Here is a 25,660-nt window from a genome sequence, read left to right on the forward strand (position 1 = left end):
GGGTGGATTGCATTTAACACTTGCTGACAAGAGGACAGAGCATGGTAGTAATGACTGTGTCATTGAGGATGCTTCCTCATTGTCCAGGCTAAGGACAGGTTGTTGTACAAGCTGTGCAGGTTAAAGCCTTTCACTCAGGCATCTGTTTTTACTGCCCTCTGAAGTGTGATCTGCATGGATCACTTTTTAGACAGTATCAAAGCAGGAACTTCTTGGTGATCAGGAGGTGTGTTTTTAATTAAAAAAAAAAACATTATTTTGTATAGAAACATCTTTGTAACCCTGAGCAATGGTTGAGGCACGGTCCTATTGACTTCAATGGGTATGTATGACAGACGGTGCCGCCTGTCAAACCCGGAAAGGCAAATTTCATTCAACACATTGCAAAGCAAATGTATGGCATGTGTACAGTTCCCGGCTCCTGCATGTTCTATTCTAGGTGGGCTAAAACCGTGGCTCAACCAGCTGTTCTTAATGCCTTCTGGCCACCAGTTTAAAAGAGGCCTAACTGCACTTTAGCAAAGCACTGACCTTGGCTATGCCCAACTAGCATGAATGCTGCAATGAGCACTTTTGGTTATCTCTGTCTCCGTTTGGAGAGATTTTCCCTAATTTCCTGCCCCTTTGACACCCAAATAGATTGGTGGGTGGGTGGGGGCAGTTGCTTTTGGGATAGGAAGACTCTGATCATAAAAATATGATAAAAGTTCTATGTCTTACTCACACTCCTTAAATACAACCTAACACACAGTAACCCTTCAGACAGGCATATTTATGAAGGAATGCTTTTTTTATTGCCCCATGTGTATTCTATCTTGCGTGATCATATTAGATTTTAAAAGCGGTTCATGCAGAAATCTTGAAAATCTACTCCACAATTTATTATTTTTTATTTTTTCATACGAACACATTGTGCTATAGTTTTTATTATCTAATGTGTTTTTGTTTTCTTATACTGTAGTTTTCTTGTTGAAATAAAATTTGTTACTGTAAGAACGTCTTGCCATTATTTATTGTGTACAAACAATTCTAGTCAGATACGCTGATGCCAGGGGCCTATTTGGAAAGGATAGCAAAATAACTGCTTAAACTGGTATCCTTTCCACTACTTGACTGCTAAATATCACCTAAATGTCATATAAACCTCATTCTGTGCTGAAAGCGTGCTCCCCCAGCATAGTTATCACAGTGGTCACGTAATCAGAATGCCCACCTCTGCTTCCCAGTGGGAAGGTGTTCAATTACCTTTTTTTGCTAAATAAATGTAACCACTTCCCGCCCGGTCAATAGTCAATTGACGTCCGGGAAGTGGTTGTGAAATCCTGACTGGACGTCTATTGACGTCCTGCAGGATTACATGCCGGCGCACGCCCGTGGGGGCGCGCAGTGATGCAGGGTGTCGGTCGGACACCCTGCATCTCCGATTTTGGTAAAGAGTCTCCGGCGGAGGCTCTTTACCACGTGATCAACCTTGTCCAATCCCGGCTGATCACGATGTAAACAGGAAGAGCCGTCTGACAGACGCAAGTAGAGAGCCGATCGGCGGCTCTCCTGACAGGGGGGGGTTCGTGCTGATTGTTTTTCAGCGCAGCCCCCCCCTCGGATGCCAACACTGGACCACCAGGGAGTGCCCCCCGGTGCTCAATAGAGCAAAAATAGGAGAAAAAAAAATTGAACACAATCGATGCCAATTGAAATAGAATGTATAAATAACTGACTTTATTTTTAAGTAGAAATTAACTTTTCTATATGTGTTTTGACATACTTACATTAGCTAACAGTTTGCATAGAGTCACACCCTGCTACTGCTAGTCATTGTGGTTAAATTCATGGAACAGCCTGATTGTATAAGCAAAGTCATCTTTTAGCCATTGTTAAAACTAAATTCAGCTGGTTTAAATCTTGATAAGAAAATACTAATACTACAGACATATGCAATAATATGCAGCCCGTCCTATTTTTCTTCTGTATATAAGTCCCTCTGAGAGAATAAACTTTAGAGCTCTAATGAACACTTAAATGCTTTCTTGTGTCTCATTGTGATTTCTCACGGAATTCCGGGGGTTACTGAAATGTATCCTGCATTTACCTGAAGTACACCTGGGTGGCGGTATTACCTTTAACATTTGGTGGCAGCGGTTGGATGAAAAAAATCACCTTTGGTGAGAGGAATCTTTTTGTCTTTTAAACAGACTCTCTTCTCTTGCCTTAGCTCTGATTTAAATTTCACCTTGAACTAAACTTATGTAGAAGAGGGATACGAACCATGCCTTGGTGTATAGGGGATTTTTTTGGGGGAAAATCCGCATTTAGGTCCTGGTTCACATTGATTTTCCTTTTGAGATTGTGCTATTTCACTTGAGATGGCGCGATTTCAGAGTGGCAAGGTCAGCGTGATTTCAGGTGCTACATCTGTATGCCTTCATACACGAGTGTCTATTGAGGTCGCACCTGAAGTCGGCAAAATGTAGTGCAGATACTGCTTTTGCAAATCGGTGCGGCGCCGCAAAATCGCGTTGCACCGATGGTAACGGTGCCATTGCAGTCAATGAGCTACGATTTGTCATGCAATTAGACTCTCAGGTTGCAGGAAAAAAATCGCTCCAATGTGAACCTAGGCTCAAAGTACCTCCTGAGAAGGTACTAATAATTATAAGCGTTTTGGGCAGGGCTGTGGAGTCGGTAGATAAATGTTCCGACTCCGACTCCTCAGTTTTATGTACTTCCGACTCCGAGACTCCGACTCCTCTGTATTAATATGCGAATGTATTTTATACATTCCTTGAGGGTAAGAAACGCAACCTACCACAGGACTACTGGCTGGGAAGCCAACAGTCTACTGTATTGCACAGTTTAAGCAAAAGACAAACACAATGAAAACAATCAAGTGGCTGGATAGTAGCAGCAGGCATAAACATCAGGAACAGGATCTTTACCAGTTCAAAAATACAAACCACATTATTTGGTTGTTTTAGAACAAAAACAAAGCTTATCTATAATGAACCAAAAACAAAATCTGTAAAACCTAGAAATGGTTTATATTAATCTTGAAATGTAGTTATAGGCTTAGCAAATACAAATCAATTCAATGTAGAGTTCTAAGGAAGAGAATTGCCTCTGCCAGATCCTCTTTCATAGAGGCTCTTAAGTCAGACTTTATTATTTTTAGGGCTGAAAATAATCTTTCGACACTGACTTGGGTGGGTGGCATTGCAGTAACTATTCTGGCCACATCACTAACGATCTCTGGATAAACAAGGATGGCTTCTTCAACAGTAAGTTTTGATGAGCGATCATACTTTTCAACTTCTTTTAGTGCTTTATAAAACTCCTGTTGGAATTTTTTTATTTGGACACTTACTGGTTCTCTAACATGCGTTCCCTGTAAAAGCAGAACACAACACTAAGGAAAGTATAAGTATTGCAGCTCCTAATTGTGCGTTGCGTGCCATATAGTGAAGCACATGAAAAGAATGCTTCTTCACGGTCACTTAACGTGTTCGTTTTGCGGTTACGTGAGGCACTGCATGCATTGGTCTTTATTCTTACAGTAGAGAAGTCATTAATTATAACTTTTTGTGAATTGGGACATTTAAACTTGCTTTTTTTTTAAATTCCAATTCCAATCTAAATTTAGTAGGAGTCGGTGCCTTGTTTGCCGACTCCGACTCCAGGTACCCAAAATTTCCCCCGACTCCGACTCCTCGACTCCGACTCCACAGCCCTGGTTTTGGGGACGCTGTAGAAAAGTGTACACGACAGTCCTTTTGGTAAGGAGCTGAAATGGTTAAATGAGTATTATATTTTGGTGACCCAACCTACTTTTGCTTTTCTTTCTGTCGCATAGAAGTGATAAGATTATTTGTTGTGTGGCTACACTGACTGTAAGGTGGGACAGTCAGTGGTCTCCAGTCCAAATATCGTGAGAGTGGTAAGTATTTTTGTATGTATGTTTATTAATGTTGTTGCTGTGGTGTAGATGGGAAAACGGGGTTTTAGCTATGCTATACAAGCCAAGGTTTTAAGAAGGGGAAGTTGTTGGTATAGGGAATTCTCTTCCATCTGCTCAGAACAAAAATGCTTACATGTTATGTGTTTGTTGTTGTCTTGGAATTCCAATTTAGAGTATAAGTTTTTTTTTTTTTTTTTTTTTTTTTCTTCTGAATGCAAAGATTGTTGAATAATTGATATATGTCCTTTGATCCTGCCAAGTAGGAGAGCATTGCTAAAGTGGGCAGGTGAGAGGGACAAAATAGGGTACTCATCTGTGTGTGGTGCTTTATTTGAGTCATTCCTCTTATCCAATAGTGGGCCAGATCCGCGTAGTGGATCGTAATTTTAGTCCGGCGTATCGTATTGGCGCTGCGCCGCCGCGGCTTTGAGAGGCAGGTGCTGTATTCACAAAGCACTTGCCTCTGAAGTTGCGGCGGCGTAGCGTAAGTCTGCCGGCGTAAGGGCGCAGAATTCAAATGTAAAAGATGTGGGCGTGTTTTATGTTAATTTTACTTGACCCGACGTAAATGACGTTTTTTCTAAACGGCGCATGCGCCGTCCGTGGGGGTATCCCAGTGCGCATGCTCGAAATTAACCCGCAACACGCCAATGCTTACGACGTGAACGTCATTCTACGCAAAGCCCTATTCACGAACGATACGCAAACGACGTAAAATTTGCATACTCGACGCGGAAATCGACGGAAGCGCCACCTAGCAGCCAGCGTAACTTCTTTGTGGATCTGACCCAGTATGTTTTAGCACAATACACAGAGGTATATGTCTGCTTGCATAAATCTCCTATTTCACTTCAAGTGAAAGAGGGGATCAAACCACAGACCATACCTTCGCCAACGCTTTTGCGCAAAGCATACTGCTATATTTGCATTCCATATGCAGCGAGTCCGAGAGACTTGCTGAGGTGGAGAGTGAATTTTAAAGAAGGGTTTAATTCAAAAAAGTTATCTATATAGAAAGCATGCTTATTGTTTAAAATGTTGCAACTATTGTCAATCTATTCATAAAATGTGTTGGGCACATACTCCCATGCCCAATACATAATTAATTGGAAACATTAAAAAAGGGGAATGTGACGTCACTAATAAATTACATGTATGTGCTGGTACCAAATGTTTTTTTTGAGGAATCTGATCAGATACAATTTTTTTTTTTTTTAGAGTAGCATTTCAATTTATACATGGGGTATTTTGATTACCGTATTTAGTGGCATATGGCACGCTCCCTAACTTTAAGAGTGAAGTTTCAAGAAAAAAAAACAGGCACAGTTTACGCTCTATTTTCAGGGAAAAAAAGTGAGTGTTCTATGCCAATAAATTCAGTATTTCAGTTGGGCTCTGTTTCCACTATTGCAACCCCAGATTTGCGTGATTTACAATGCGACTTTACAATGCGATTCTTGATGCAATGTCATGCAACCGTGTGAGAACAAGTCACACCGAAGTAGGAACAAAGTAGTGCAAGAACCTTTTTGAGTCGCTGTGACTTGAGTCGCACAAATTAAAACAGGGACCATTGAAATACATGGGTTTTGACTTGTCATGCGACTTCACATGTGTCAAGTCGCACGGCAACTCGCAGAAGTGGAAACAGATCTTTTAGATCCTTGGAGTCTAACTTTGGGGACTGTTTTTTAATTGTGTAATTTACTATCCTTACGTTATTGAAGTTAAAAGGTGTTGTTTTCTTTTCGGTATCAACAAATATGCTCTTGTTGGGATTGATACAATTGCCCTGGGCTCCGCGGTGTTCAGTAAATGGCATTATAGTTTTGTTGATGTTGAGAGAAAAAAAAAAAAGGGGGAACTTTTGCATTGTATAAGTACATTGCCTGTTACAAGACAAGGGAATGGTTATTGTGCAAATGGGTTTAATTGTGTTTAGGCTGTATTAACAATGATTGGGGATTTTAAAATGTTTGATTTTATCTCTTTTTGGTAAAATACAATTTTAGGGCTGGGTTCACAAATATATGGTGCAAATTTGAGCTTTATTTTCACAGCTAATTAACACGGTAGTTGTTCAGCGTTTTCATGTCAGTTTTTGATCAGGATCAGGTCAGGATTGCATCAGTATCAGGTCAGGATTTTATACTGTTCACAAATGAATGACATGTGCGATTCAGAAGCGTTCCCATAGAGGTCAATGGACCTGTATTCGTACGTAAGCCGGACCGCACTTTCTAGAAAACGCACACTTATTTGGGCAGTGCGGAGTGTGAATGCAACGCAGGTGTGTGAACCAGCATCATTCAAGGAAGTTATGTATTCCAGGCGCTACGCCAGAGGAATTGTAGTTGGTAAAAGAAAAAAAAAAATAACTAAAGTTTTGTGTAATCCTATGCACTAAAATAAATAAATAAAAAACAAATGGTAAAGGTGTTTAAAAGATGTTCAAAGGGCAAAAATGGAAAACATTTCTAAATGAAGAATGAATGGAGTGGCCAAATGGATGTGAATAAAAGGAGAAAGTGGTTGTATTAAAAAATCGGACGTTTGGCTGCGTTTGCGTCTAGAAGCGTTTGAAAAACATCTGTAGACGAAACGCTGCTAAACGCGAGTTACCGTGTTTAGCCGTAATTGGGCTTGTTTGAAAAAAAAAAAGAGCCTCTAAACTCAACTGCCTAGAAATGACTATAAAACATGAACAGATAAGATAACATGCCCAACTGCTCCTAAACATCCGTTTACCAGCAGCAGCAGTGTACATGAGGCTTTACCAGGATATACAAAATAAATTGCTGCATATATTGGGTTCATGAGTTACTAAAATATGATGGGAAGTTTGTTTGAATAACAGTCAGAGTGACTATTCTGGATATTTTTACCTTTTCAATTCCCAGAGTTTCAATCGTAAAGTGTTAATGATGTAATATTGTTTATCCATCAATGTTTGTTTGTTGCTAATGATCAGATATATTTAAACAGTTGGGAGGCTGACTTCTGAGTCAGAATGTGTGCTTGGGTAAAATGTTCTGTTCTGAGTTCCTCGGGTCCACTTGGGTCCCGAGGATAGAAGAAACAAAAGTTGTTTACATTTTATTGAAGTCCTGCAGTAATACTGGATTTTAATTTTTTTTTAAATATATTGAATCTAATGAAGACTGTTGCTGAGAAACATTTTATATTCCTGCATACTTATGTTTGAGTTAATGAGGAATATTGTTTTTGAATACCTCCAATGGTTAAGGCCTTAATTGATTAGGTAGATTCTGTGATTTTTCATGTTGGATGAGGAATATCCGCCCCCAGCCAGCCAGCATTCACCCCTAGCCCCCTGCACATGAATAAATGCCCATTCCATTCCTACCCTATACCCCATTCATACCCTGCCCTATACCCTATCCGGATGAAGAGATGACTACATGTTTTACATGGAAATCTTTGTTGTTCATCGTTGTTGTTTACATGCCATGGGAAGTGCTGATATGAGAAAAGGTGGACTCCTGCTGGAAAATATTCCTGGAAAGACACCTTGAGGGTTAGCCATGACGCACGCCCAAGGTCTACGAAATTCCAGTGAGCATCACAAGAGAGAGATCCAGATACGCCAGCCCGAAGACCCAAGTCTAGCCCACTGCATCTGTCTGTGGATATCGAGTTCTATCTATCAAAGAGGCAGGGTTTTGGGGTAGAAGGATCTCTGTAAAATATGGATAAACACAGAATCTAACCCAAAGTTTTGGGAAAAGTTTCAGCGAATGAGAATTATAATGTGGACATTTCCTTCCCTTTCATGAATTTATTGTATATTCAGAAGTTTTTTTTTCTTTGGGACTATTTTTTATTTTGGCCTATAGGCTATCATGCCCCTCCCACTTGCTTTTAAGGACTGTCACGCCCCTCCCCCCTTTGTATTTCATGGACAATTGCTATGAAGCTGAGATTATCTGCTTATTATTCTATATTTTTACATGCTTAGGATAATGATACATTTATGGGAAGTAGCCCAGGTGAATGTCGGGGGTTTCAGGGTTTCTGATTATCACGTTCGTGATAAAAGAGAGGATTGAAATAGAATGTATAAATAACTGACTTTATTTTTAAGTAGAAATTAACTTTTCTATATGTGTTTTGACATACTTACATTAGCTAACAGTTTGCATAGAGTCACACCCTGCTTCTGCTAAGTCATTGTGGTTAAATTCATGGAACAGCCTGATTGTATAAGCAAAGTCATCTTTTAGCCATTGTTAACTAAATTCAGCTGGTTTAAATCTTGATAAGAAAATACTAATACTACAGACATATGCAATAATATGCAGCCCATCCTATTTTTCTTCTGTATATAAGTCCCTCTGAGAGAATAAACTTTAGAGATCTAATGAACACTTAAATGCTTTCTTGTGTCTCATTGTGATTTCTCATGGAATTCCGGGGGTTACTGAAATGTATCCTGCATTTACCTGAAGTACACCTGGGTGGCGGTATTACCTTTAACACCAATCAGTGCCCACAAATGGGCACTGACTGGCAACATGGGCACTGACTGAAATGCCCAGCAATACTATCAGTGCCACCTCTTAGTGCCCATCTGTGCCCACCTATCTGTGCCGCCTATGAGTGCCCATCAGTGCCGCCTATTAGTGCCCATCAGTGCAGCATACCAGCGCCGCCTATCAGTGCCGCCATATCAGTGCCCATAATTGAAGAAGAAAACATACTTTTTCTCTTCCGTTCATGGACGGACACGGCAGCATTGACCTTAGGGTTTTATACCTTTCCTTTCAGGAGAGACTAGGCAGAAAAAACAGCACTTTAAGTGTTAACACTTCTCTCATTACAGCACCTCCCAGGGGGTGTGTCCCCCAGGTATATCCCACTCTGGAACATCCAGCCTCAGTTTTTTTCTGCCTAGCGATAGGAGAAGACATGGCCCTTCTGGAACCCATGTGCTCCAGAGATTTTTTTTGCAATTTTTCGCCTTATTTGATTTTTTTCCTGCATTTTTGGATCCTGGGATCTACTATCTGGGTGACAGGCTGGATCTTGATCCTTGTAGTCCCCCCATGTTCGGCCATCGAGCGTGTGCCGGCCTTTAGCTAGGCAGTCCACGACATGCCCCGTTGCTCCAGGGGCGGCTGGTGAGCTACATGCTACAGGGCACACATATGACCGGTCTCTATGGCCGTGTCACAGTGTGCCGGGCCGACAGCCATGCCGGATCTACGTTGGGTCTGTCTGGAATGCCTCCAGCCGGTGGTAGCAGGATGGGTAAGTAGTATCCCCTTGCCTCGGCAGGGTGGTTCGGCTGGTGCATTCCTGGGGAGGTCGACTGAGGGTCCGCCCTGCATTCCTCTCTCCCTCTTTCCCCGTTCTGGGTGGCGGCTGTGAGGTGGGGGTCCACCTGGGGTGGGGCTCTGTTACTGCTGGGGGGCTGTGCTGCTGTGGGTGGCTGGTGTTTTTTTTTACTTGTGCTGGACAGTGTTTTCTGTATTTTAAACATTTTCTTGTAGCCCACATGCTGTTTTTTTCTGCATGTCGGCGGCCATTTTGGAAAAGTCTTGGCCTCTAGTGTCTGAAATAACGGCGCGAAGCCGCAGCATTCTTTCTGAGGGACGGCACAGCACGGACAGCGCTCTCAGCTCTGCACAGTAGTACAGCAGTCCTTGAGGCGTTTGTTGCCAGGATTGAAGCAGCAAGTGGCCAGAAGGGGGGTAAAAAGCGCCCCCTCCCTGCGCCTGCTTCTGGGCATGTCTCTGACACGGAATCAGGCCCTGCTATTGCATCTGGCTCTGGTTCCGTTATGTCAGATGATGCAGACTTGGCCCACACGAACAGTGAGGATGACTCTGCTTCAGGGTCCAAAGCATGATAAGGAATTTGTTGGAGCTCTTATCACTGCGGTGCGGGACACTCAAAAACTTGAGGATTTGGCGGAGGCATCAGACACGCCGGTTCCTTTTGGGTTCTGCAAGCCCCCCCCGCACCGCAAAAGTGTTTCCTTGTGTTCCATATCTTGACAAACTGTTATACAAGGAATGGGAACAGCCGCAGAAAGTTTTTGCAGTTCCAAAATACTTTGCGGTCCGTTACCCTTTTGAGGAGGATTTCCTAAAAAAAAAAGTGGGTATCTCCTCCGTCAGTGGACCCTCCGGTGTCCAGGCTGAACAAGGCTACCACGTTACCTGTGGAAGAGGCTCCCGCATTTAAGGACCCCGCAGATAGGAGAGCTGAGGTTGTGGCCCGTTCCATATTCACAGTGGTGGGGTCGGCGGTGAGACCGGTTTTGGCCGGGGCTCTGGTGTCGCAGACGCTTACCGAACGGGCTAAGTCCCTGGTGCAGGAGCTGGAGGCGCAGAATGCTTCTGAGCTCTGTGTAGACCTGGCCGACCAGTTGGTGCAAGGCCTAAAATTTGTCTGAGTCGGCCCTGGATACGCTCCCCTTGCTCTCCAGGGCCTCCACGGTGGTACTAAGCCGCCTTGTGTGGCTAAAGTGTTGGTCTGCGGACCAGTCCTCTAAGAAGGCCCTGGTGGACTTACCCTTTAAGGGTGAATGGCTTTTTGGGGCGTCCCTAGATGACATCTTAAAGGATGCCACAGGCGGTAAGAGCACTCTACTCCCGCAATCTGGGAAGGGTAAGGAGCCTCGCCGTAAGCAAGGGCCCTCATTTACTACCCCCAAGCGTTTTTTTTTTGCCCGCCAAGTGCAGCAGGAAAACGTTTCCAGGGTGCCAAGGTGTCCACTGAAGGGCAAAAGCGCCCCTTGTTCCGCAAGCCGAACAAGCCTGCGGATAAGCCTGCCTCTGCGTGAAGGTCTGCCACCGCCCATATCTCGGGTGGGGGGCCGGCTCGGTGGAGGTCTCTTCTTTCCGACCGTTGGGTTTGCGAAGTAGTTTCCTCAGGGTACAAGATAGTTTCTCTCTTGTCCACCAAACAGATTTTTTTTCCCTCCAACCTCCGGATCGCCTGATGGATCTGTCAAGGCCCTCAATTGCTTTGTCAAAGTGCAAAAATTCAGGATGGCGTCGATTCGCTCAGTAATAGCAGCTCCATTAGGGGGATTTCCTAGCATCCTTGGATATCAAGGACGCGTACCTCCATATCCCAATATGCGCAAAACACCAGAGGTTTCTGCGCTTTGCGGTCGGAGAGGACCACTTTCAATTTGTGGCCCTCCCGTTCGGCCTGGCCTCAGCACCGCAGGTTTTCACCAAGGTGCTCGCCCCGATTCTGGCCCTGCTGCGGCAGCGCGGGATCGCTATTGTGGGATACCTGGACGACCTTCTGAGAGCTTCCTCAAGCTCAGAGTTGGAAGAGGATGTGTCTATCACCTGTCAGACCCTCCGAGAATTCGGTTGGCTGCTGAATATCCAGAAGTCAGTACTGGTACCGTCTCAGAGGCTGGAATATCTGGGGTTGGTCCTGGATTCCTCAGAGGCGAGAGTTTTTCTCCCAACGGAAAAACTACAGACACTGCAATCTGCGGTGCAGCGGTTGGCGACCCAGAAATGGGCGTCGCTTTGCTTTTGCATGAGAGTGCTGGGTCTGATGGTGGTCTCGTTCGAGGCAGTTCCGTATGCCCAATTCCACACCCGGGTGTTGCAGAAAGAGATTCTGTTACGTTGGAACAAGCTTCCTTTGTCTCTGGATTACCAGATTCGGGTGAGTCGACTGGTCAAGTCCTCCCTAGTGTGGTGGCTGACACCTCCGGTACTTTGGACCGGAAAATCTTTTCTGCCGTGTCATTGGACAGTGATCACAACGGATGCCAGCCTCTCCGGCTGGGGGGTGTCTGGGGTGTCCAGTCAGCCCAGGGGTGCTGGACTCGGGAGGAATCCTGCCTTCTAATCAATGTACTGGAGCTCTGCGCGATCAAGTTGTGTCTCTCCAAGTGGCCTCTGGGTCTGCAAGGCCGACCGGTCAGAATCCAGTCCGACAACGCCACGGCCGTGGCGTACGTCGATCATCAGGGGCACAGGAAGCTCGGCTGCAGCGACGGAAGTCGCGCACATCCTCCGGTGGGCCGTAAGTTACGTTCTGGCTCTGTCGGCGGTGTACATTCCGGGGGTGCTGAACTGGCAAGCCGACTACCTAAGTCGCCAAAAGCTAGACCAAGGAGAATGGTCACTACACCCGGAGGTGTTTCAGAGTCTGTGCCAAAAATGGGGCACTCCAGACGTGGACCTTCTAGCGTCCCGTCTCAATCGGAAGGTGTCACGTTTCGTGACCAGGTCGAGGGACCCGTGGGCGGACGTGTCAGACGCGTTGGTGGCGCCATGGAGTCACTATCGCCTAATAGATGCCTTCCCTCCTCTGAAGCTTCTTCCTCGCGTGCTGCGCAGAGTGGAAGCCGAGGGGATACCGACAATCCTGATCGCTCCGGATTGGCCGCGCCGTCCCTGGTACGCGGACCTGGTGCGTCTGGTGGCAGACGTCCCTTGGCGTCTACCCCTGAGAGAAGACCTTCTGTCGCAGGGTCCTATCTTTCACCCTGCTTTACAGTCGCTGGCTTTAACGGCGAGGCTGTTGAGAGCCAGGTGTTGAAGGACCGAGGTCTGTCGGGCTCGGTGATCTCTACCATGCTACAAGCACGGAAGTCCAGTTCACAAAAGATTTACCATCGTACGTGGAAGGCCTACATCTCTGTGTGAGGAGATGAAATGGCACCCCCGTACATACGTGATGTCCCGGATTCTGCTGTTCTTACAGCGTGGAGTGATCAGACTCGCCTTGAGTACGGTTAAGAGTCAGATTTCAGCTCTAGCTGTCTACTTTCAGCGACCCTTGGCGGCGCACTCATTGGTGCGTACCTTTGTGCAGGGGGTTCGGCGTGTGGCCCCTCCTGTGCGTCCTCCACTGCCTCCATGGCACTTGAATTTAGTTCTTTCGGTGCTTCAAGAAGCTCCGTTTGAAGACATTCTGAAGATTCCTTTGTTGACTCTGTCCCAGAAGGTGGTTTTTCTGGTAGCAATTACCTCGGTCAGACGAGTATCTGAACTGGCGGCCTTGTACTGCAAGGCCCCTTACATGGTCATCCACAAGGATAAGGTGGTGCTGCGGCCGCAGCCATCTTTCTTTCCAAAGGTTGTTTCGGCTTTTCACATTAATGATGACATCGTTTTGCCATCCTTATGTCCTCGGCCGAAAAACCTGAAGGAGGCCACTTTGCATTCCTTGGACGTGGTTCAGGCCCTACGGGTGTTCTTGTCTGCTACGGATCCGTCTCGGAGGTCGGACTCACTGTTCGTGTCGGTGACTGGTCCTAAAAAAGGTCTGGTGGTCTCGTCGGCCACCATTTCTAGGTGGATCAGACAGGTTGTGCTCCAGGCCTATGCCCTAAAGGGGCGGACACCTCCCTTTCAGGTTACGGTGCATTCAACCAGGGCGATTGGTGCTTCTTGGGCTTTCCGCCATCAAGCGTCTGTCTTGCAGGTATGTAAGGCAGCGACCTGGTCGTCAATCCACACCGTCTCAAAATTTTAAAAGGTGGATGCCTCCTTTGGCCGCAAGGTTTTACAGGCAGCAGTTTAAGGTTGAAGTTCCTCCGTTGAGGAACTCTGGTTTGTTTGGGGTGAAACCTGGTTTACTGTGCTTTTTTCCCACCCCTCGGAAAAATTTTGACACTGCTTGGGGACGTCCCTAAGGTCAATGCTGCTGTGTCCGTCCATGAACGGAAAAGAAAATAGGATTTTTGTACTCACCGTAAAATCCATTTCTCTGAGTTTGTGGACGGACACAGCACCCACCCCTCCTTTGTACTGCTTGTCTACGAACTGAGGCTGGATGTTCCAGAGAGTGGGATGTACCCGGGGGACACGCCCCCTGGGAGGTGCTGTACTGAAGTGTTTTTAACACTTAAAGTGCTGTTTTTTCTGCCTAGTCTCTCCTGAAAGGAAAGGTATACAACGCTAAGGTCAATGCTGCTGTGTCCGTCCATGAACTCAGAGAAATGGATTTTACGGTGGGTACAAAAATCCTATTTTTAAAAGAAAATATATATATATATATATATATATATATATATATATATATATATATATATATATATATATATATATATATATATATATATATATATATATATATATATATATATATATATATATATATATATAAAAAAAATTTTTTTTTTTTTTTTTTTAAATGTTGCGCAAAAAATAAAAATCGCAGAGGTGATCAAATGCCACCAAAAGAAAGCTCTATTTGTGGGAACAAAATGATAAAAATTTCATTGGGGTACAGTGTAGCATGACCGCGTAATTGTCATTCAAATTGCGACAGTGCTGAAAATTGGCTTGGGCAGGAGGGTGCGCAAGTGCCTGGTATGGAAGTGGTTAAAGACTGAAAAAAAATGTTTTTTTGTTTTACAACTGTGTCGGCATCCCCAGCGGAAATCCTTGTAGTGTGGATTACTAGGCATGGTGGGTGTAAAATGCAAGATAGAATGATTTGGCGCCAGACACTCTTTGAAAGCAAAATGTCTCGAAACAGAACTGATGGAGAGAGGGTTAGGGCCAGGACACCCTTAAGCAGATGCAATAGTAATTGGGATGACTCCAATACAAAAATAGGCAGACCATTATACAGGTGTAGGGCCTTTAAGCTGGATGCAGCAACTGTTTGTATTCTATTTGTAGAACTGCTGTCTCCCTGTGACAACTGTACTTTCAACAGTCCTTGGAGATCTGTACACGTAACTCACAGTAACCCGTTCTAGATCTTTTCTCACAGTACCCTACTTTTAGATCTTCACTCACTGATCTCCCGGCCTATCACTAGACTTCAAGATCCCAGACTTCACTGGATGCCCTGAGCTCTTCCACAGCTAACCTGCTGTATATTCCTCAAGCATCACCCCTGCTAACCTGCTGGGTCCCTGGCTTGGCACTTGGCTGAAGCTTTCCCACTTCTTTACCGTCCCCGGCTGGTGAAATGGCTGCTCTGATATTTCTTCAAACTTCCATACACTGGCCTCTGATAACCGGATTGGTTGTCCCTTGCTGGTGACTATGCATCCCTTTACCTCTGGCCTTAATCATCTCTTGCCCCTGGTGACAGGAAGGATTGTCCCTTGTGGCAACTGCTTCTCCCTCACCGCTGGCATTTATCCAGTTCCCCCGTCCGACGGAATCTCTGCAACTTGGTTGGCCTTCCAGCCTGAAGCCCCAACCCTGTGCTGCCTCTTTTAAACCTGGATAGGCCTCGTACAGCCTAGCGGTCAGGAGCCTTGTCGCGCACATCCACCCAGACAGCCATCCAGGTGGCACAGAACACCGATCACCTGACTCCCTGAATAAATAGGCTCTCCCAGCAGGCCAAGGGACTAAATAAATCCCTGTCATTTGGCTGAGACAACCCATCCACTCCTAGTCAGAATTTACTATGCCCTGATCATTCTAATGCCATAGGCAACAATGCCACCCAGTGACAGAAGAGAGAGGTGCATCAAATTCAGAGTTGGGGGGAAAAGCCAGTGAATCCCCTATCAGCCAGGCTAGTTACCACCTAGCAAGCCAAATTTGTTAGCAATCCTGCCGACTACCAGGATGCTAAATAACATTTTGCAAACAAAACTGTCTTCATAAGTTTATTGCACTACATTTCTTCATCTTGAAAATTGATCAATCCTGATGTTCTGAGTGCTTATCTAATTTCTTGAGGCCCTGAAATAGCTCGTTTTTGGAATGTAGACAGTCTAATGTATTTAGCAAGAGGTATGGTGAACTTTTTTTACCCACTTGCTTACTGGGCAAATATACTCCCTTCCTGCCCAGGCTGTCGCTCTTTGACAATTGCCTGGTCATGCTACACTTTACTCGTATGAATTTTTTATAATTTTTCTTTCACACAAATATAGCTTTCTTTTGGTGGTATTTAATCACCGTAGGATTTTTATTTTTTGCTAAACAAAAACAAAAATAGTTCGCAAAAGTTATAACAAGCTATGAAACGGGTAATTTTTCTCCTTCATTGATGTGCGCTAAAGAGACTGCACTGATAGGCAACACTAAAGGGCACTGATAGCTACTTGTAGGTGGCACTGATGGGCAACACTGGTAGGTGGCACTGGTGGGCACTGCTTAGCAGTGTGTGGGACAGATGTCCCTCTTACTGTTCTCCTCACACTGTCAGCGTGAGTCCCAAGCACGGGAGAATGTAAATGGACGCCCTTCCGGTAATCTAAGCCTGCGCTGTAGCCGTCTTATGGCTGTAGCGTGGGCGTGAAGTGGTTAAGTACATTATTTTTCCCCAAAATAATTGGGAAAATTGTGAAAGTAATATTTTTTTTCACAAAATTTTAATTTTAACAAGTTATTTATTACACACAGCATAGACACATATAGAATTACAGATGAATGAACTAGCTATTGCGCTAATGATGGTCACAATTAAACATATACAATTAGTCAAAAGTCCTATTTCCTGTGTGATTGAGCACAACAATGTGCAGGAAAGCCCAACTCCAAGTCATGCAGCTATCTGAACCAGCAAGAGACCAGTAGCTATCAGAAAACAAAAGCAAAATAGAGAGTGCAAAGACCCTAGTGCAATTAAAGGAGAAGTACAGCCAAAGCTTGTTTGGCTGTACTTACCCTGTGGATCACAGGAGTGTAGATCGCTCTGCACTCCTGTGACCCATTTTCAGCAGGCAGTGGGCTGAAGCCCACTGACGTCGGAGTTGGTCCAGGCTCGGAAAGGATCGCAACCATATGATCGAAATCAACCCACATGCTTGGACCGCCACCTGGCTCAGCCTCTCGGCAAGCCACTTGGAGCCTGAGCTGGCTGCTCCTGCCCCCTCCACAGCCTAGTGCTCCAGTGAGTGAGGAGGGGCAGAAAAGTGGCTGACAGTCACCAGCTCTCTGCTCGGGGAGCTCTGAGAACCGAGCAATTGGCAGTGTTTGATTACTCGGTTCTCAATTCTAGAACTGGTGAGGGGCAGATGCAGCATCGGATCAATTCTGCATCTACCTAGGTAGGTGATTCAACAATTTTTTTTTTAAGTGCCTAAAAACACAGATGCAACTGCAATTACACTTACCTTGTACCTGATCGGTGATGTTCTGTGTCTATCTGTGATGCTGCTGTGTGTGCCCTGAGGCTGCAAACGAGCAGCAAATATGGGAGGACATATGGGTGCATACTCCCAGAATGATGCTGCTCCTGCCCACCTTTTTATGTGGTTAAAGATTGTCTAAACCAGGGATATGCAATTAGCGGACCTCCAGCTGTTGCAAAACTACAAGTCCCATCATGCCTCTGCCTTTGGGTGTCATGCTTGTGGCTGTTAGAGTCCTGCTATGCCTCATGGGACTTGTTCTGCAACAGCTGGAGGTCCGCTAATTGCATATCCCTGGTCTTAACCAAGGGTTGGGCAACGTTATGTGTTTAGTTTGGTGAAAACTGCTTGTAATATATTGAGAGTGCCAGACAGGGCTTTTATTGCCTGACTGCCTTTGCCCCAGTGTCTCCCCACAACCTTCCAGTCACCCATCATGCCCCTACCTCAGAAAGAGGGACATCTCAAGAAGATTAAGACCTGTGGCATGCTATGAGAATTGTGGTGAAACGTGGGTGGGTTTTTAAATTGCATTGTATTTGGGTATGAAGTCGGAGCCTACTCGGGTATACACCACACAAGTATGCTGCAGTTTTTGTACTCACAAAATAATTACAGTGGTACAAATAAGCGTCTAACAGACATGTGTAACCTCGGCACAAAGGATCATTTTTTCAAATTAAGCCTTTTGTTATTTCCCCCTAGTGGCCCCTTGGGTGACCTTGGTAGCTTTAGTACTGACCCCTTCTCAGACACCAAAGGGTTACTCGGTCAACAAAAATCGTGTCTGGGGGTCTTGGTGACCTTGGATAGGGGGTTTTGTGCGTCAACTATTGAAAATATAGTGTCTTCTTCTGGTTAGGTCATGAAAGCTACTGATAGAAGGGATCTGAACTTTGGGGGTAATGGTGTTAACATTTTGTGACTGCAGGACAAGTGTTAATGGGGGCTATTGGATGGCCGTCAGGTCATTAGGCTGTTCTTCTCACACAAGAACAGTAAGGATGTCTTGGAGAGTTAGGCTTCATGTACACAGGACGTTTTAAGACCTCTCCTGAACGATTTTTTCTTATTCTATATTTTATTGTTTTTTAAATCGATTTTATACAAACAAACATACTTCAATTGCATAGAAGTATGTTTTTATACAACATATCTCAAATCGATTCTGCAATAGAAGGAATTTACAGAGCATTTCAGTTCCAAATGTTTTCCTTTTCTAGATATACTGACGGTATAAATACGATAGAACTTGACAGCTAGTAACTGACAGTTAAAAACTCTATTCTATCTATGTATATATGACCCTGGTGTCGGTACCTATCTGGGTATCCTTTTCTGTTTGTTGTTTTGTTTGTTTTTTTGATATGAGGCAATAATGCCCTTACAGATTATAATATACCATCGATACTCAAGGGGAGTTCCCTGCAATATTTAGAGCAATTTATTACCCATAAAATGTTCCCCGTTTTATAAGACATAACATAAAATCCTAGGGAGTGCATATTATGCACAATATTAGCAATGGGCTACTTCATGAATTGGTTCCTGATTATGCAATTATCATCTTATTATATCTATTATGTTTTTTCCTTTATGGTCTTTAAAATTGAAATGATGGAAAAATGTAATGATAGGCAACCACTTAAGGCAGTTCTTCTCAACCTGTCTAGTGCCGTGACCCCTTGATAAAATTTCCCAAGTTGTGGGGAACCCTAACGGAAAAATTATTTTCCTATAGTGGTTTGTCGGCACCCAAGGTAAGATAAGTAATTTGCGCCCCTAACCCACAGACATTTAGCGCTTCCTGAGTCCCTTCCACTCGTACAATATTAAAACCCCTTATAGTACATTTTAGGGTGTACCACTCTTTCTCTTTGTTCTCCTTTCTTTCCCTTTTATCTCTCTCTATCCTAATTTCTTGTTTGTTATCCCCATCCCTCTCTAAACGTCTTTCTTGTTCTTTCTCCTATTTCTCTCCCTTTTTCTATGTTCCTCCCCCTCTTTTCCTCTCCATTCCATGTATTCTCTATTTTTATTCCTTCTCTTACTCCCTGGTGGGGAGTATGGAATCAGTGGCAGTGCTGGTGGGGAGTTGGGATCAGTGGCAGTGCTGGTGGGGAGTTAAGATCAGTGGCAGTGCTGGTGGGGAGTTGGCATCAGCCAACTTAGGTGCTCTTGATTATGGTCATCTGCTGATCTGAGAACTGTAGTGGGGACCTTTAAAGGCAACTCTAATCACAGGTAGTGTTACTCACTGTGTCTCCAACTTTGTGGTTTCTCGTAGCAGTGACACCTATGCTGAAATCAGCAGATAGGGTCTCCTCCAGCCCCTCCCACTTCACATTCCTCATCAGTCAGCTGACCTCTAGTCCCTGCCTCCCAGCTATGCCGTGAACTCAATGGGCGGCTGTGAAGAGGCTGAGTGGGCGGCGGCAGGCTTCAGGAACAACAAAGGGTTTTGGGGACCCCTGGCAAATCCTCATTTGACCCCCAAGGGGGTCCCGACCCCCAGGTTGAGAACCACTGACTTAAGGCATATGTTGCTGTCCTTGCCTATGCCGTTTAGGTGTTATTAGCAAGCACAGAAACAAAAGCTATGTGGAATATTGGATCATTCGGTGGTTAATGGGACTTGACAACTTTCACAGAGGAATGATATCCATCCATCACAACTCCTGACAATCAATGAAATCTATTGTAATCTGGAGCAGGCGTGCACTGATGGAATATATGGGAGCGATGCACGCCCCCTCTTCACCGTCCAGACGAAGCTACGCGATCACATTTGCGAAATGCGTTGACGTCATAGCTCCAGGACGCCACTCACTACTCCCCGGACAAGTGGGGAGATACGCGGAGACATAGAGCGGTCCGGCTTTGTGGCAGCACCGTGCGGCTTATGCCTGCCATCTGGGTGAAGGCACAGCATCCATCCAGTATCTACCCACCGACCATCTAACAAGAACACACTAAGGCACAGTGTATTTCCTTGTTTGAGGCACGCCCTTCTTTGCGCACAGAGGATGAGCCCGCCCAGGACATTCCGATGACTACGGAAGTGGTAAGGTGGAAATGAAATTACAGCTGCCGGTGAGCCATCTGTTATACTACATGCATTGCGCTGTATACTGCTTTGAGCAACATTTTCAAAGGAATTCTTTGCCTGAATAGTGACTGTGTGTATCTGCAAGACCCTCCATTGTCAGCAACAATACCTCACAGCAGTCTCATACTTTGCATATCCACTGAGTCACATCACCGATTGTCAGTGACTCTTAACTCAATGTATGCCACGCTTTGCTATTACTGGAACTATCTATACACATGCAGAAGGACACTGTATTATTCAATAGCTTGCTGGTCACATGGCCTTTGGTCCTTTTTTAGCTAACTAGCTATCAGCAACTTAGTCCTCTCATCATTCCATTACATCACTGCCATTTCCCTCATCCCCCCACGTGGACGCACTTGTTGGCCTGTTCCCTAATATTACATTATTGTTATTATTTAATGCACACATACGGAAGGTTTCCGTTAGAGACCCCAGCAAGTGCGGACATATAGGCGTCCGGACTGTCTTTATTATTTTGTTTTATGTCAGTCTATGTCCTGTTGTGTTAATTGTTTGCACGCACACAGTAAACTTTGTTTACTAGTGTAACTCTGTTTGGTATTTAGAAGCCAGTTTTCGGTAATTCGCTAATAGTAGCTTTCAGCTATGATTTTATTGATATAGGGTTATTTAAATTTCAATAAATACAATTTTACATTTTTCACCTTTATTCTGAGTATTGTCCATCACTACCTATAGTAGCCCCTTTTATCTCCGGGGTTCCTCCACTTCTTGGAGTTTCCCTGAATGATAGTATCCAGGTTTTTTGGACATAGTTTCTTGCAGCAGCACTCTGATTTGTGTCAGTTATTTTTGAACATCCACACCAGACCCTTATCTTATACAGGACGCAAGCTAGGCTTTCATAGACCCTAGGACATCCCTAAGCAATAACTGACACAAATCAGAGTGCTACTGCAAGAAACTATTTCCACCTAATAGAACTTAACCACTTCAGCCCCAGAAAAATTGGCTGCTTAATGACCGGGCCATTTTTTGCGATTCGGCACTGAGTTGAGTGGTAGCTTAATATAGTGCGGTCTTACCTCGAAGGGTCCCAACACGCATAGCAGAGTTCCTGGGAAAAGAGGATCCAGGAAACAAAAGCAGCACAGAGCGGCAGAAAGCGGCATGGCTTTAACTGACAATTGCGCGAACGTGCGATGCTGCACCCAAACAAAATTGACAACCTTTTTGAGCCACAAATAGAGCTTTATTTTGGTGGTACTTGATGCTTTCTGCTATTTTTATTTTTTTGCACTATAAACAAAAAAGTGTACATTTTGAAAAAAACACAATATTTTGGTACTTTTTGCTAAAATAAATATCCCCATTTTTCTTTTTTTTAAAAAGCTATTTTTTTCTCAGTTTAGGCTGATATGTATTCTTCTACATACATATTTTTGGTAATAAAAATTTCAATAAGCGTATATTAATTGGTTTGCACAAAAGTTATAGCATTTACAAAATAGGGATAGATTTATGGAATTTTTATTATTATTATTTTTTTTTTTTTTTTTTTTTTTTACTAGTAATGGCGGTAATCTGCGATTTTTTTTCAGGACTGCAACATTATGGCGGATACTAGTTTGGGACCATTGGCATTTTATACAGTGATCAGTGCTATAAAAATGCACGGATTACTGTAGAAATTTCACTGGCAGGGAAGGGGTTAACACTAGGGACGATCAAGGGTTTTACTGTGTTCCCTGACTGTGTTTTCTAACTGTGGGGGAGGGGACTGACTAGAGGAAATGACAGATCATGGTTCCTAGCTATTAGGAACTCGCAATCTGTCCCTCCTCACAGAACAGGGAATTGTGTGTTTACACACACACACACGTTCCTGTTCTGCCTCTTGTGCCCGCGATCGCTCGTGGCTGGCGGTCATGACCATCGCCACCCCCACAATGCAGCGGGCGTGCACGCGCCTGCTATCCTGCTTAAAGGGACCAACGTACAGCTACAACAGTTCGTGGGATCTTACTGGCCTCCCGCAGTATAATGACGGCGGCTGGTCGGCAAGTGGTTAATGTGGAGGGCTACCTGCTGCAAGGGTCAATTTTTTTATTTTTATTGTGCCTGAAGTTGGGATTTAACCACTTAAAGACCTTAGGTGTTTTTCAGATTTGGTGTTTGCAAGACTAAAACAGTTTTTTCTGCTAGAAAATTACTTAAAACCCCCAAACATTATTTTTTTTCTAACACCCTAGAGAATAAAATGGCGGTCATCGCAATACTTTTTGTCACACCGTATTTGCGCAGCGGTCTTACAAGCGCACTTTTTTTGGAAAAAATTCACTTTTTTGAATTAAAAAAATAAGACCTCAATAAATTTGGCCCAATTTTTTTATATATTGTGAAAGATAATGTTACGCCGAGTAAAATGATACCCAACATGTCACGCTTTAAAATTGCGCCCGCTCGTGGCATGGCGTCAAACTTTTACCCTTAAAAATCTCGATAGGCGACGTTTAAAAAATTCTATAAGTTGCATTTTTTGAGCTACAGAGTAGCTCTAGGGCTATAATTATTGCTCTCGCTCTAACAATCGCGGCGATACCTCACTTGTGTGATTTGAACACCGTTTTCATATGCGGGCGCTACTCGCGTATGCGTTCGCTTCTGCGCACGAGCTCGTCGGGACGGGGCGATTTAAAAAATTTTTTTTTTTTGTTTTCTTATTTAATTTTATTGATTTTATTATTTTTTACACTGAAATAAAAAAAAAAATGATCACTTTTATTCCTATTACAAGGAATGTAAACATCCCTTGTAATAGAAAAAAGCATGACAGGTCCTCTTAAATATGAGATCTGGGGTCAAAAAGACCTCAGATCTCATATTTAGACTTAAATGCAAGAAAAAGGAAAATTTGTAATTTAAAAAAAATGACAACAAAAAAATTGTCTCTTTAAGAGGCTGGGCGGGACTGACGTTTTGACGTCACTTCCACCCAGCAGAGCTATGAGGACGGGTGGGGGCCATCTTGCCCTCACTCAAGTCCTCACTCACCAGGCGGCAGCATCCGATCTCCTCCGCCGCTACTGACAGCTACGGTAAGCGGCGGAGGGCGGGGCCCCCTCTCCCGCCACCGATAACGGCGAATCCGCCGCGGAGACCGCCGTTATCGTTTACACGGCCGCCCACAGAAAATATGGATACCTCGGTTGTGGCAGCAGCTGCTGCCGTTACCGAGATATCCTTATTTAAAAACAGGACGTACATTTACTATAGGCGGGTCGGGAAGTGGTTAATAATTTTCTTCTGCCCCATATCAGATTTTTATTTTTGTCACGTCCCACTCAAATTCATAATTTAGGTTCTAGTAAATGCTTTTTCCTTCCCATTTCCTCTTTATCTGCATCTAAAAACACTTTAAATGGTGTATCCAGTGTGCTCATATGTTAAGTTATACTAACAAGTCCTCTTTTTTTCATTTCTATTTTGCAGAAAAGTCTGCTATGGTGGATGACCATCTCTGGGTAAAGAAAGAGTTGCCTTTATCAAGTGTAAGATGGAAACTGATATCGTACAAGCAAAGAAGGAGGCTTGTTGGCCCATAATGTTGATATGGGAACGCATAACTCAGGCATACACATCTAATTCTCCACCTAGACACTGGGGTCTCCAAAAAGGAGACTTTGGATTCCAATCCTGGAAATTGTCCTCAAGCAATGAGAGGTTCATCGTGGTCTGGGATAAGGATTGCTCTTATTGGAAAGTGAATTCTCCATTTGAACAAACAACTCTGTTTTTTGTTGGGCCTCTGTTTATAGAAAAATCAAGGTCTGGCCTATTTGTACCTCCTTTTTTTACTGTGAGAAACTCTGATAAGGATCTCCTAATCCCTGCCGGTCAAGCAAGAGTGTCACAAAAACATGCACAAATTGCACAATATCTGTTAAAGCCATTCACAACAAAATTTCCTGATTATGCAACATCACAGCAGTGATTGTCTATTTTAAGGTGCCGTATTTCAATATGCCCTCAAAATGGCAACACTTATGGACATGTCAGGTTTTATGCAGACTATTCAATAATCCACTCGCACACATTCCTGGACTTTTGAAAATGGCTCGTAGAAAGAAGGTGGATGATGAAACGATCACCAGCAGGGCACTGGAACTGGAACCATCAAACAGATAAAAACGTGGATTACGTGGATCGTAAATAACGTCCAAAAATTTTATACAAAAAAGACATTGCAGAAAGTGCAACGTTTCGAGGCCACGCAGGACCTCTTCGTCAGGCAAGTAATCACGATTATTTGCCTGACGAAGAGGTCCTGCTTGGCCTCGAAACTTTGCACTTTCTGTAATGCCTTTTTTGTATTACATTTTTGGACGTTATTTACGATCCATGGTGTGCTGGCGAATATTTTTTTAACAGGTTTTATGCAGAGGCACTTCTAGATGATGAGGCGGAAATGTATATTGCTGATGATTTCATATTAATTATAAGATGGCTTCTAAAAGCTAACCTTTGTCTTTATGTCTCTTTATGTTTAATGTACACGTGTACAATTTGGACATCTGAGTGTAGAAGAATATGGCAACAAGTATCCTGTTAAGTCTTGGGACATTGAATCAAAGTGTAGCGGTAGGGGCTGCTGAAAGTTATGGTCCACCTGTCACCCTGTCCAGCCCAGCATTCACTTCCAAATCACCTTGAAGACCATGAACAGTCCATGTGCTTGTTTTTAGTGAGGAATTTGAACTTGGATAGGGATGAGAATATTCAGGATGCCCAGCAGAACCAACAATTGGTTGATTGTAACTCAATCAGTTGGGGAAAATTACTGTATATATACATTTTACAGCTCCAATCTTGTCCAGCACACCACTTGCTTGCAGACTGTTTCTCTCTTTCTCGCTCCCCTGCACAGAACTTAAAGGGTAATACAGCAGTGTTTAAAAAAACAGGTAGAACAGAATGGGACTTTAATTGTGCTTCGGAGGAGTATGAACAAAATAGAATACGATACTGTGATTATAGAAAAATAGATACATTTTATTTGCCTGCCAAAAGGCAGTACCTTCTAAAAGTAAAAAAATCAAGTTAAGATAAATTACAGACTTTTAGTTTGCATTCAGGGTGTGCTGGTCCCAAACATTTATAAAGGTGTGGCCTACGCGTTTCGCGGACAATTCCGCTTTGTCAGGGCCTTGAGAGTAGCACAGCAGGACGTCACATGAATTATATGAATAGAATATTGTATTAATAGACAATACATAAATTACATAATTTACAAAAAATTATGGTAAATACATAAGTATATTAATACATTTGTTTGCCATAAATTTACATTGATGTCATATCATATTGAATGTTACTTAACCACTTAAGACCCGGACCAATGTGCAGGTAAAGGACCTGGCCCCTATTTGCGATTCTGCACTGCGTCGCTTTAACTGACAATTGCGCGGTCGTGCGACGTGGCTCCCAAACAAAATTGGCGTCCTTTTTTTCCCCACAAATAGAGCTTTCTTTTGGTGGTATTTGATCAACTCTGCGGTTTTTATTTTTGCGC

The 25,660-nt window shown here is 43.9% G+C and overlaps 1 long non-coding RNA gene across 1 annotated transcript; it reads left to right on the forward strand.

Moving 5' to 3' along the window:
* The first annotated feature begins 3,707 nt into the window (after positions 1-3,707).
* LOC120943862 lies at positions 3,708-24,225 on the forward strand. The gene is made up of 2 exons (XR_005750327.1): positions 3,708-3,931; positions 23,581-24,225. It is a non-coding gene; the product is annotated as an uncharacterized LOC120943862 (long non-coding RNA).
* Positions 24,226-25,660: the final 1,435 nt, after the last annotated feature.

Source organism: Rana temporaria, chromosome 6 (assembly GCF_905171775.1).
Source record: "Rana temporaria chromosome 6, aRanTem1.1, whole genome shotgun sequence".
Classification (NCBI taxonomy): Eukaryota; Metazoa; Chordata; class Amphibia; order Anura; family Ranidae; genus Rana; species Rana temporaria.